The following is a 13,972-nucleotide window of genomic DNA, read 5'->3' on the forward strand; positions in this document are numbered from 1 at the left end:
CTCCTTTTCCATTTTACTGAAAGTATATAGTAGGGAATATTGACGTTGGTTAGAATACACTTGTACGCGTCGTTTATAATATAACACAGCATTACGACGAGTCAAAGTCAAAGAAAGAATGACTCTTCATGTGGTATGCGCTTCTGGCGTTTAATATTGTGTGTAAAATAATTTTTTTCACACTTTTCTCTTAACAGAGCATCAACTTACTTCAATCCGAGCAAAATTCGATATCACGAGGTGAAAATATATTTCTCAAACCATGTCGTTATAAAATCTAACGAATGAGCATAGATTAATACATCTTCATGAGAGAATGTTTTAATTTAAAACAATTCCTCTATATTGTAATACGAATATAATTTTTTGTATACATATAATGTGTTGCACAATCTTCTATTGAAGATGTGTGTTTTTACAACACCAATACAAATTTATTTGTATGTGTAAAAAATAAAGAGTTTCATTTGAAAAAACGAAGCTCCCGGGTTGATCCTGCCAGTAGTGATATGCTTGTCTCAAAGATTAAGTCATGCATGCTCAGTACATGCCGAATTAAGGTGAAACCGCGAATGGCTCATTAAATCAGTCATGGTTCCTTAGATCGTACTCACATTTACTTGGATAACTGTGGTAATTCTAGAGCTAATACATGCAAATTAGAGTTCCGACCAGAGATGGAAGAAATGCTTTTATTAAATCAAGACCAATCGGTGGTGGTGTTTACCTGTCCATCGTTAACTTTGGTGATTCTGAATAACTTTGTGCTGATCGCATGCTCTCCTACCGGCGACGGATCTTTCAAATGTCTGCCTTATCAACTGTCGATGGTAGATTCTGCGCCTACCATGGTTATAACGGGTAACGGGGAATCAGTGTTCGATTCCGGAGAGGGAGCCTGAGAAACGGCTACCACATCCAAGGAAGGCAGCAGGCGCGTAAATTACACACTCCCGGCACGGGGAGGTAGTGACGAAAAATAACGATACGGGACTCATCCGAGGCCCCGTAATCGGAATGAGTACACTTTAAATCCTTTAACGAGGATCCATTGGAGGGCAAGTCTGGTGCCAGCAGCCGCGGTAATTCCAGCTCCAATAGCGTATATTAAAGTTGTTGCGGTTAAAAAGCTCGTAGTTGAATCTGTGTGCCACGCTGTCGGTTCACCGCTCGCGGTGTTTAACTGGCATGATTGTGGGACGTCCTACCGGTGGGCTTAGCTCTGCGAAAGCAAGAGCGGTCCAACTAATATCCCATCGCGGTGCTCTTCATTGAGTGTCGAGGTGGGCCGGTACGTTTACTTTGAACAAATTAGAGTGCTTAAAGCAGGCTATTTTCGCCTGAATACTGTGTGCATGGAATAATGGAATAGGACCTCGGTTCTATTTTGTTGGTTTTCGGAACCCCGAGGTAATGATTAATAGGGACAGATGGGGGCATTCGTATTGCGACGTTAGAGGTGAAATTCTTGGATCGTCGCAAGACGTACAGAAGCGAAAGCATTTGCTAAAAATGTTTTCATTAATCAAGAACGAAAGTTAGAGGTTCGAAGGCGATCAGATACCGCCCTAGTTCTAACCATAAACGATGCCAGCTAGCGATCCGCCGAAGTTCCTCCGATGACTTGGCGGGCAGCTTCCGAGAAACCAAAGCTTTTGGGTTCCGGGGGAAGTATGGTTGCAAAGCTGAAACTTAAAGGAATTGACGGAAGGGCACCACCAGGAGTGGAGCCTGCGGCTTAATTTGACTCAACACGGGAAACCTCACCAGGCCCGGACACCGGAAGGATTGACAGATTGATAGCTCTTTCTTGATTCGGTGGGTGGTGGTGCATGGCCGTTCTTAGTTGGTGGAGCGATTTGTCTGGTTAATTCCGATAACGAACGAGACTCTAGCCTGCTAAATAGGCGTACTTTCTGGTATCTTGAAGGCCCTCGATTTCGGTCGAGCGGTTTTTACTACCGACGTACAAACGAATCTTCTTAGAGGGACAGGCGGCTTCAAGCCGCACGAGATTGAGCAATAACAGCTCTGTGATGCCCTTAGATGTTCTAGGCCGCACGCGCGCTACACTGAAGGAATCAGCGTATCTTCCCTGGCCGAAAGGCCCAAGTAACCCGCTGAACCTCCTTCGTGCTAGGGATTGGGGCTTGCAATTATTCCCCATGAACGAGGAATTCCCAGTAAGCGCGAGTCATAAGCTCGCATTGATTACATCCCTGCCCTTTGTACACACCGCCCGTCGCTACTACCGATTGAATGATTTAGTGAGGTCTTCGGACTGGTGCGCGGCAATGTTTCGGCATTGCCGATGTTGCCGGGAAGATGACCAAACTTGATCATTTAGAGGAAGTAAAAGTCGTAACAAGGTTTCCGTAGGTGAACCTGCGGAAGGATCATTAACGTATCAAAAGAATAATAATATTTTGTTTTTATTCTTCATGATCATAATGGAATTATTGTATTTGGATAATTAATCATGTGAAAGCATGTAACCAAATACATTCAATATAATATATTGAAATTTTCTATATAAANTTATAATATACTGAAATTGTCTATATAAAATCGTATATATCATCAATTTTGTGGGGTAACCTATTGGCCAATAATTTTATATTATTGTTGTCATGATGAGCTTTAAAAAAGCTCAAGGTTTTATAATGATTTTCGCCACACAAATTTTAATGATGATGATGTTATATTTAATTTCACATTTTTTCTATGCCGTAAGTAAATGGATATCTATTCTTTTACTGTGTAACGGTCAAAGTAAACACAAGTCGGAATAATATAGAAAATTAAATTTTGTATTTGCTTAAGCCTCTTGTCCTTAATTAAGGGGTTACATACAGCTGGTTGGGTGAAAAAAATAGATTTTTGAAAAATTATCTCATTCGATAGTACTACTCTTAAATTGTATTTCTGTGAATATTTCAGTTAAAAATTCCTATTTCCAACGAAGTTATAGCCATTAATAGCTGTCCCGGTCAGCTTGACCTAGCCAGCAGGTGCATTGTTGTGTAGGCCCACAGGCCTCCCATGGCTTTTGGTACTCGTCCTCTCATTGTATTCGAATGTCCAAACACGTTTTTTACGGATTTTCATGAACCTGTTTACCTGTCACTTGCGAATGACAACATCATTATGACGGAAAATTTCCGGACTTATCGTCAAGTGCAAACAAATTACCCTTAGTCTAATTGTCGGAGAGACAGAAGACAGTGCAGTCTGGAAAATTCGCTCCGTCGTGTCTCCGTGCATTATAAACCGCATATTTTTCATTTCCATATCAATTGTGTCTTATTGGAAAAAATGGGCCTCCCAAAAGTTTCGAGGGAGCAACGCAAGGCTTTTGGAACGAGAAAATATTTGAATAAGAAGAGGAAGACCCCAAATCGGTGGAAGAGAGAAACAGGAGAAACCAGCACGTCTGCAAAAGAATTGAAAACAGCCGAGGATATACCCATGCCCAATGAGGAATCAATCAGCTATAAAATTTTGAATTTCTGTGCCGTGTTTTCGATGATTTATGAGTACGTGAAGTGTAAAGCGTGCAATAGTGATATCAATTTTGAAAGCGAAGCAGTGCGTGGACTTGGATTCAAGATAGTGATTGAGTGCAAAAATTGTAAGCCCATTTCGATTCCCTCTTCTCCAACTGCCGGAGGTGGATACGAAATAGACCGGAGATTTACTTTCGCAATGCGACTTTTGGGGATTGGTTTGAGTGGGGCTAAAAAATTTTGCGGTATCATGGATTTACCTCCTGCTGCACAGAACTCGTATGACATTTTCGTGAAACACATCCGCCGAGCAGCTTCCACTGTTTGTAACATGTTGTTGATGAAAGCAGTCAAAGAGGAAAGAGAGACAATGACCAATATTGGATATGAAGATGATACGAAACTTACAGTCTCCGGCAATGGCACATGGAAAAAATGAGGGTTCCAATCTTTAGTCGGAGTGACAGGACTCGTCAGATGGTACACAGGTAAAGTTGTTGACGTATTAGTAAAATCTGCTTATTGCAAAGTGGCTGGTATTGCAATGGTTGGTATTGCAATATACTATTTCATAACTCGGCCTAGGACACCGCGATGAAACAAAGCAAAGCAAGATTGGAACGGACACAGTGGAACTTCTAATGAAATTGATTAGCCTATAAAAAAAAAAATAATATGCAATGGAATGAAACTTTTAAAGTTGTTATCGAATAGTCTTTCGTTCATCTTTATTTTTTGTGTAAATTGTTATTCCAGCTATCTCAAAACATTAACTTCAAGAAGAATGATTGTGAATGATCGCGTAGTTACAATTAAAGATATATTTTTCTGATATATTTCTATCCGCCGTGCTTCCTTTATGGCGCCCTAATACCAAGATGGACCCGCCACTTTCCTCACACTGAAACGATTTGAGATGATGATGACTCGATGAATTAAAAGACTGAGAAGAAATGTGATTGATTGTGTGTTTCATTGTTGAGAAATTATCCTAGAAAATTAGCTCTTTCTCTCAATAAGCAGGTCAAAGTGAGTTAATCACGTTCAGCCTGGGCGACAAGGGACACAATTCGTTAGAGTATACCTCAGGATAGTATATAATACTTCGATCTTTCGTACCAATATAGTATTTTTAAGATTTCACGTTTATCTTTGGCTCAGGATATGAGGAATATGACCTAAATTATTACAACACACATTACTTGTGACCCACAAATATGAAACCTGCTCATGTGGACGGCCACATATTGTTTATAGGATATGATCATGAATTTTCGAGTATATATTCATATTCTGCATAGTCAGGTCGTGAATGATCCCATTCCATTGTTGAGGTTTTGGTGATCGATTTTGTTATTACAGACAGCTTATTTGTCATGCCGAAGTTACACCGAAAAAGTTCAATGATGAAACGTCACGATACAAAAGAACGAATTCATAAATTACGCACTGGTCATTTGAAGAAACATTCAAAAATGAAGAAGGGAGAGAATTGTGCACTTCAGAAAGAAATGAAGGGCAGACCGATAAAGGAAAACCCGGAAAAGAATACGAGGGTGTATATGGATTGTGATGCGAGGTTGGGCGTACCTGACTATTTTAAAATTCATGATTCGACAAGTTACAGAACTCCAAAAACAGGAGAAAAAAATAGTGAAGAATTTGGAATAAAATCCACTCCCTTTATAAATCATAAATATTCAACGCGCGCTAAACGGAAAAGAAATAGTGAATTTAATGAAAATGAGTCGAAAATAGCTGAAGAACATGCTAAAGGTAGTACTGAAACGACGGAAAGTAATCAACAGAATAAACAGAATAATGAAACAAAAAAGAAATCATCTCCACGGATGAAGAATAAAGATAAAGAAAAAAAGAGCACACGACGGCAAGATCGCAATTATCGTATTCGAGAACGTGCTAATGACAAAAAAAGAATTGGAAAGAAAAGGGAGGACCCTGATTACACGGCTAGGGACAGAATTTGTAATAATAATATTGAAAGATGAGAAAGAGGAAGACAAATATTAAAATTTCGGGAGCATTATAAGATTATAATAAATTCAAGACTCAAACACAAGGAACTTCACAATGAAAGTGCCTTGATACGAACTTTCATTAGAAATCGTAAAAACTGTCCGGATGTAGTATGCAGCTGTTGCGACAATTTATTTTTCATGAAATTTATGAAAAAATATAATCGATCATATTATGCTACAAAGTTGAACTGGGACAAGACTAAATCAGATACTTTCTTTTGAAAAATAGAGAATAACGGTTCGAAGTACATATGCCTAACATGCCACGGACATATATGTAAAAAAGAGTACCCAACGCAGCCGCATATGACTTGAAATTGCCACAAGTTCCAAGAGAATTGGAGAGATTATCACCTCTAGAAGAACGTATGGTTTCACCATACGTCCCATTCATGCAGATACGGCCTCTAAAACCTCACTGTATCACAAATCCTCAATTATCTATCCAAGGCAGTGTTGTTAACGTTCGTGCGGAGATCAGTGAGATGATTAGTGTACTTCCTAGAAAATTCAATGACATGTCAACAATGCAGATTCAATTTAAGAGGCATTTAGATCACAAATCGAATTATATGTATGAAACAATCAAACCTTCCCATGTATATGCTGCCCTACGCTACTTGATATCCACACCACTCTACAAAGAAAACGGGATCACAGTCGATACAAACTTCTTTGATAAATACGACAAGAGGGATGACTTCCTGATGGATTTCAAAGTTGATGAGGAGATTGCTGATGAAGATATTCGTAATGATTGCAAAACAGAGCATGAAAGTGATGAGGAACAATCGGACACAGAGGAAGATTTAGAAAAAGACGAACAGGAATATGAAAAATTTAATGGTGAAGAACATATATCATCTGCATATCAGGATAAAGTATTGATCATCGACGAAAATATGGAATTGTCAACAGAAACACATGTTATGGCGCCATGTCAAGACAAACATCCAGTTCCTTGGCTTATTGACAATCGCATCGATGAATTGAGCTTCCCTAGGATATTTGTGGGACATGTTTTTGATCAAAATAAAAAACTAAAAACTTATTCGCAACGCGCAAAATTTTTAGGAAGGAATAAAGATCGAAGATCATGTGTACCAACCAGAATATTATTCATGGCTAAAAGGAAGCTTGAAGAGAGGGTGATGTCTGCCATCAATATATGTGTGAGAAAACTGCCGCAGAATCATCAGTTGACTGCTGGTCAAGCGAAAGATAAAGAATATATTAGTGAGATGATGCATCGCGATGAAGGTTATGCGTTTTTGAAAAGTATACGACCATCACCTGCATTTTGGGAAGCAAAAAAGAAGAATCTTCGTGCAATGATCCCTCAACTGGGAACACCAACGCTATTCATAACTTTCTCTGCCTCAGAAGCGAATAATCCAGAATTAATTCCATTCCTTTATGGATTGAATAATAACAAAAGAATATCACTCCTCCAAGCTGCTTCGTTGGATGACGCTACTAAGAATGAATTAATAAGAGATCATCCAGTGTCTGTGGTACGTTACCTTGATCACCGATTCAAGGAAATGATGCAACTACTGAAAAATAAAGATGGTCCTCTGAATAAACATCATGTAGTGGACTATTTTATGAGGAAGGAATTCCAAGGCCGAGGATCCGTCCATTCTCACACATTAGTATGGTGTAAAGACCCACCGAAATACGATCCAGATAATGATGATTCTATCGCTGTAGTTGTCAATTTTGTTGACAGATATGTTTCATGGGAATGGGATTCTACCAATCCATTCACCGCTTTCCAGAAGCATAGGCACACTGTAACATGTAATAAAGGAAAGAAAAATACTATGCAATGCAGATTCAATTACCCTCAATTTGTGATGAAATGTACTGAAATTTTGAAACCATTGAACTCAAATGAAAGAACAAAGCATGAGAAAAAAATATGGAAAGAATAAAGAATTTGATGGATGTTTATTCTAAAAACGGTTCGAATATACCCTTCGAAGAAATGTTGAGAACTGGGGGACTAACTGAACGAGAATATCTAAATGCCATAAGAAGTACATTGGACAAAGATAAACTCTTCATAAAAAGACGCACGTGTGATGTCACAATCAACGATTACAATCCAACAATTTTGAATCTAATGGAAGCCAATATGGACATACAATTAATTCTCGATCCCTATGCTTGTGCCCAATATATAATCAATTATATTTCGAAAATTGATGTAGGATTGTCGAGATTATTACGAGAAGCAGCGAACGACATGGCAAAAGACAATCTACCTTTGAGGGAGAAGTTAAGGAAATATGGCAATATATTCATCAATGGTAACATAATGTCTGCACAGGAAGCAGCCTATCATGTGTTGGGACTGTCGCTCTGTGAAGCAAGTCGATCAGTCGTTTTCATTAATACGTCTCCTAAGAATGAAAGAGTACGAATGCTGAAACCAATCAAAAAAATATCCGCATTAGATGATGATTCTACGAATATCTATAATCAGAACATATTTGAGAAATATGAACAAAGGGCATCTCGATTGAGAAATATCTGCTTAGCTGATTTCGTTGCATTTCATCAAATAAAAAGAGTGGAGAGTAATATAGGTGATGAAAATGAGGATGATTGTGATGCTGATGATGTTAATGGCGAAAATAGTAGCAATGAACAAAGTTGTGATGATGGCAATCATGAGACTGGGAGGAAGGCAAATGCCGACAATATAACTGAGAATGATTCAACGACCAAAGGAGAGAGGAGAAGAAAAATGCAGATTATCAGATACGTCCGGTACACAATCCAAAAGGATGAATATAATTACTATGGAGAATTATATTATTTTATCCTTGGAGGAACGAAGCAAATGACATAGAAAATGTGAACTGCATGATGGTATATCATCAAAATTTAGTAATAATTGAAGAAAATCGAAAGAAGTATTGTATCATTGGGGATGAAGTTGTTGATGAAGCTATTAAGAATGCAATGGAAGCCAACCAAAAGAAATACGATGGCGAGAACTTGAAATTCAACAAACGCAAAATCGGGAAGGATAAAGAGGTGGATATTTTTGATTAAGCAGGTCTCGATGATAGCAGTAAAAAATTTAAAATTAGATTCACCAAACCAGAAACATTGCCCAAGTCTGAAGTCCTGGAAATGCTGGATAATTTGAATACCCTACAAAGAGTCATTGTCATGCACATTCTGAAATGTTTCAAAACTCAAGAGTTGCCATTGAGGATATTCATTAGTGGTTCCGCTGGTGTTGGAAAAACGAGAGTGATCAATTGCATCTACCAATTACTATCTTCGTACGTCGATGCTACACCAGGTTCAAAAAGTGATTTACCATATATACTACTATGTGCACCAAGTGGTAAAGCAGCACACTTGATCAGAGGTGTCACATTGCATACTGCGTTTGCTTTACCAGTCACAGAATTCAGCGGCCAAATGCCGCAGTTGGCAGCAGATATAGGAAATTCAGTTCGCTGTAAATTAGCGGACTTGAAAGTGTTGATTATAGACGAAGTGTCTATGGTAGGATCAAATACACTGGCACGTGTGGATACTCGTCTACGTCAAATGATGGGTAAAAATTTAAGTTTTGGTGGAATTTCCATAATATTGATAGGCGATTTGCATTAATTGCCCCCGGTTAAAGATAGAGCAGTATACCATCGGCCGACTTGGGGAGCCTTGAACGCATTAGCGGATACCATATTATGGGGCGAATTCAAATTTTTTGAATTAACGGAAGATATGAGACAAAAGGACGACAAGGTATTCATCGAAGCTCTCAATCACTTATCACTAGGAACAATGATTGCCGAAGATATAGCTTTGATGAGAAGCAAACAGGTAGCACCGAATGAGATACCCGATACAGCCATGAGATTATACTATGACAACGCAAGTGTAGACAAATATAATGATTTGAAAATAAAAAAGCATACTGGTCAATGTTATAAAGCAATTGCCAAGGATGATTTTTTGGGGGAAGCATCGGAAGATCCGAAGACGAAAATACTCAAATCTCTCAAGAAAGACGACACTGAGAAAAAAGAATTGAAAATACTCAAATACAAAATCAAGTTCAAGGTTCGAATAAAATACATGGTTACATCAAATATAAATGTTGGTGTTGGTATCGTTAACGGTGCTTGTGGAATGTTGGAAAAAATCATATTTGCTGATGAAGAGAAAATAGATAAATTATCGATAAATTTCAACAACCCAATCATTGGTGTGAGACAGAGACAACCATTTCTACGTTACATGGAAGAAAATGAAATCGATCAAAATTTGACACCAATCCAAAGAATAACTCAAAATTTCAAGTAATAAGGGTCATACATATCAAGTATTGTGGACACAGTTCCCAATAGTGCCTGCAGAAGCAATGACCATCCACAAGAGTCAAGGACAAACATATGCTGAAATTTGCGTCACCCTCACACCTAATGCTCAATCATTAACTCGTGCACTGCTCTATGTAGCTTTGAGTAGAGTATGAAGTTTGAAAAATTTGTTCATCTTGGGAACTTTTCATCCACCGTCAAAACCATCTGCGCATGATCCATTGACTAAAGACTATATGAGACTTGATAAGAAGCGGTTAAAACTATCATTCATCAGTCATATCGATAGTCATGGGCTAAAAATAATTTATCAAAATGTACGATCATTTAACAAAAATAAAAAACATCTGGAATGTGACCACTGATACAAGCAGGCAGATGGCCTTATACTATCTGAATTATTCACACAACTCGATAAAGATATAGTACTTAAAGACTTCAGAGTATTATTTAGAACAGATCCACCCATTAGATCACACGCGAAAGGTATCCTAGTATTCATGAGGAACAACACCGACATTGGATACGCTATTCTCAACCATATAAAAGTAGAAGGTCCAAACCTCATTTAGATTTGATTTTCATGAAATATAATGATGTCTAAATACTGACAGGATATAAATCACCATCATTCAAAAATTCGACATTCATGGAAACTTTACATGAATTACTCAAAGGGACGAATACCTATGCGAAACGCATATTGATAGGTGACTTCAACAATGATACGTTCCAGTTTGCTAGTGCTTTTGAACAAAAGTTGAACGTGCACTAGTTCCCCTTATATCGACAACGGATTTCAGTACGCAAATAGATATTGTATTTGTCAGTCATGTGGCGAATCATCTTTGTGGCACATGAAACATATTTTTCAGATCATAAACCAGTTTTCATTGCACTCTATGATACGAATAATGAAAGAGATCAGCAGAACACCGATCAAACACTTACAGTCAATGATAAAACACTTCCAGTCAATGATAAAATGAAGCAGAAATCTGAATTAGAAACGAATTCTACATATTGTCGTCAGTCAAATAAACTTAAAATAGTTTCAGATATAATTCTTCCAAAGATCAAAAGATTCAAAGTCCACAGTGGTGAAGATCAAAATGAAAAAGAAATTGACAAAAGAATGGTCGTTCTGATGAATGGAAATATATCAGGTGTTATTCGTCAAGGGGATCAGTCATTCAAGTTATGTCATACTTGTGGTTTTGACAGTTTAGTGTAGATTATTATTTCAGCATATGACACCAATTCACATATTAGAAAGTGGATAGATGCTTCAGATAATAAAACCTTGAAATTCATAAAACACGTTCATGAGCATAAGAATCACGATGATTCTGAAATTTACAGGTTGAGATTGAATATATTTTTAAAACATCACGAGTATTTCATCAACCAAGAAGCATCATATGGTAGAAAAACAGTTCTAGATGCTGCCAAAAACATAATTATTGTTATATTCAGTAAAATGAGGGACACGGTACACATAAATTAATAAAGGGTTAGGGCGGTTTATTAATTAATAACGGAGAGAGACGATGTGTCTTGATTGGTATCTCCAAAGAGAATCCATAGTAAGATGATCGTGTTATTCCAAAAGACAGTCGTTACCAGGGAGTTCCTTTGTCCTCCTTCGGGCTGGAGACAATTTAAAGGGTTCGAAGGGGGAATACGTAACATTATGTTATGTAAGAAAGTTCTTCGTGAAGAAGGAAGTTATTCAGTACACCTGAATTGCCCGATATGTAATAATGTAATTTTACAAGAATTAATCATTATAGCAGATGTTGAGGCAATGTTTGAATATGGTTACAACGAATTCACTACTATTCTGTACATCACAATTCAGAAAATCGAAGATCAAATCTATTCATGTAGTGAGAATCATAATGATATAACTCAATCTATTATGTTCCATGAATGTCTTCTCATTGAATGTCCCACTGATCATAATTTAAGTGTGCCACTGCATAATATTCCAGAGAAATTGAACATAAAAAATATAACATATGAATTAGCTGGGATAGTGAATTATCTCAATCCTAGGACACTTAATAGTGATTCAATCGGGCATTATAATGCTTACGTCCTCAAAAACGATAAATGGATCATAGTCGACGATTTGTTTCCCAATCAAATTATGGAAGTAGATTTAAATAAAGAAATTTGCCCACATCTATGTATTTATGCGAGACAAGATAATATTGAGTTTTAAAAACATGAAAAATATGTGATTGATGAGACTAACAATTGAATTAGTGACGAATCACATTTGCATCTTACACATGAAAATAATGTATTACATCAACTAGTCACATACTGTATAAAATAATTCAACTATACAAAACTATCACTGTATATACTTATGAATTCAATGAAACAAATTGTTAAAAAAAATAAATGATATGAAAGGTGACAGACAGACCTTCAATTGTTAGATTTTCTAATTTTGACTGGAAATGATGTAGAATGGTCTGAAATGTAAAAATAAGAAGTTTGCCGAAAATGTCTGTATGTCCCCGCTCCCCCTCCACCACTTTTTGGAAATTAGGTTTTAGAAAATACAACACTAGAAGGGCTAAAAAAAATTTTAAAAATTTGAAATTTTGTAATATTATAGGTCCTAACTAGGACTAACTCTGGCCACAGGATGAGCTGGATCGTTCCAGTAGTTCATGAGAAAAAGACATTTCTTTCTCGTTTTTTGGAAATATCTGAAAAACTAATGGGGCGATTTCATTTTTTTAATGTTTGTCTAAACTCCCTCTATCTCGATCAATAAAAAACTATACAGCCGTTACTGAAAAGTTTTTGAGATATTTTCACTTTTCTGTTTTTTTCAAAAAATCGTTGTACGCTCTCTAGCCTTCGTAAAAATGGAGATATCAACTTGAAATTTGGATAGAATCTTCATCTTATGACAAGGACGGTTGAGATTGAAACTGGGCTAAATCGGCACAGTAGTTCTGAAGATATTCGATTTTTTATGAAAATGGATTATCTGTCATTTCGAAGAATAGTGGAAAGATTATGGATTTATTCGGAAGCTTACTACCAATGAAATTGGTAGAAATGAAAGATTTTTTAAAAAATGGATACATAAAGTGATGGCCCAAATGTCTTCTGCCAAATAGGCTCGGTCAACTGCTTGTTTCTAAAAAATAATCGACGAAAACTCAATCTGTCACACACAAACGTACAGACATTTTTTCTAAACATCATTTCTTTACGTTTTATAACATTCTACATCATTTCCAGGAAAAATTATAATATATATGAAAATCGATCAAATACAATGCTTCCATTCGGAAGCAAAAAGGACTAAAGTTGAAGCTAAAAATCCGAAATTTCGTCACATAATTGGTATTACTTTGGAGCATATCTGGGCGCAATTTCAGCACAATCGGCCAAGTAGTTTTGCAGATACAGCAATTTTTCAAAAATCTTTATTGCTCAATATCTCAAAAACTACATGACCGAATTTAATTTTTTTTACGCCAAAATCTTCTTTGTGATAATATCTATCGGATTTAATCATAATATTGCTATGTAACTATGAACAGTCTGGTAATAATTGGCATTTTTCATTTCTATGAAAAAATCGTTGTAAGCACGATAGCGCCTTGAAAAATCAAGATAGAAAGTTGAAATTTGATATGATTGTAGTTTATATGATATTACAGGATGGGATTGTGGTTGAGCTGAATCGGATGAGTAGTTTAGGAGATATTCAACTTTTAGTGAAAAACTGTAATGCTCAATATCTCCAAAATTACTGGTCCGATTGACTTTTTTTTTCAAAATATTTGTCATGCTACGTTCTATCAAGATCAATTAAAATATGCATACCCTCCCATACAAAGTTGCCGAGATACAGGCTTTTTTCTAGTTTTTCAAATTAAAATCCAATGTGGGCTCTATAATACGCGTTAAATATGGACTAAACATCTGAGATTTTGGCTACTAGTTTGCATGATTGGCTCACATTTGTGTATAAAATTTTGTGTCAAACGATTCAGGACATCCTGGCATAGAGTAATTCATCCGAAATGCTTTTTTTTTT

At 36.8% G+C, this 13,972-nt stretch overlaps 1 non-coding gene across 1 annotated transcript; it reads left to right on the top strand.

The window, feature by feature from the left end:
• The first annotated feature begins 482 nt into the window (after window positions 1-482).
• LOC114841515 lies at window positions 483-2,402 on the top strand. Its single transcript, XR_003783141.1, has one exon. It is a non-coding gene; the product is annotated as a small subunit ribosomal RNA (ribosomal RNA).
• Window positions 2,403-13,972: the final 11,570 nt, after the last annotated feature.

The sequence above is a fragment of the Diachasma alloeum genome, unplaced genomic scaffold (genome assembly GCF_001412515.2).
Source record: "Diachasma alloeum isolate Michigan unplaced genomic scaffold, Dall2.0 Dall_scaffold_00639, whole genome shotgun sequence".
Classification (NCBI taxonomy): Eukaryota; Metazoa; Arthropoda; class Insecta; order Hymenoptera; family Braconidae; genus Diachasma; species Diachasma alloeum.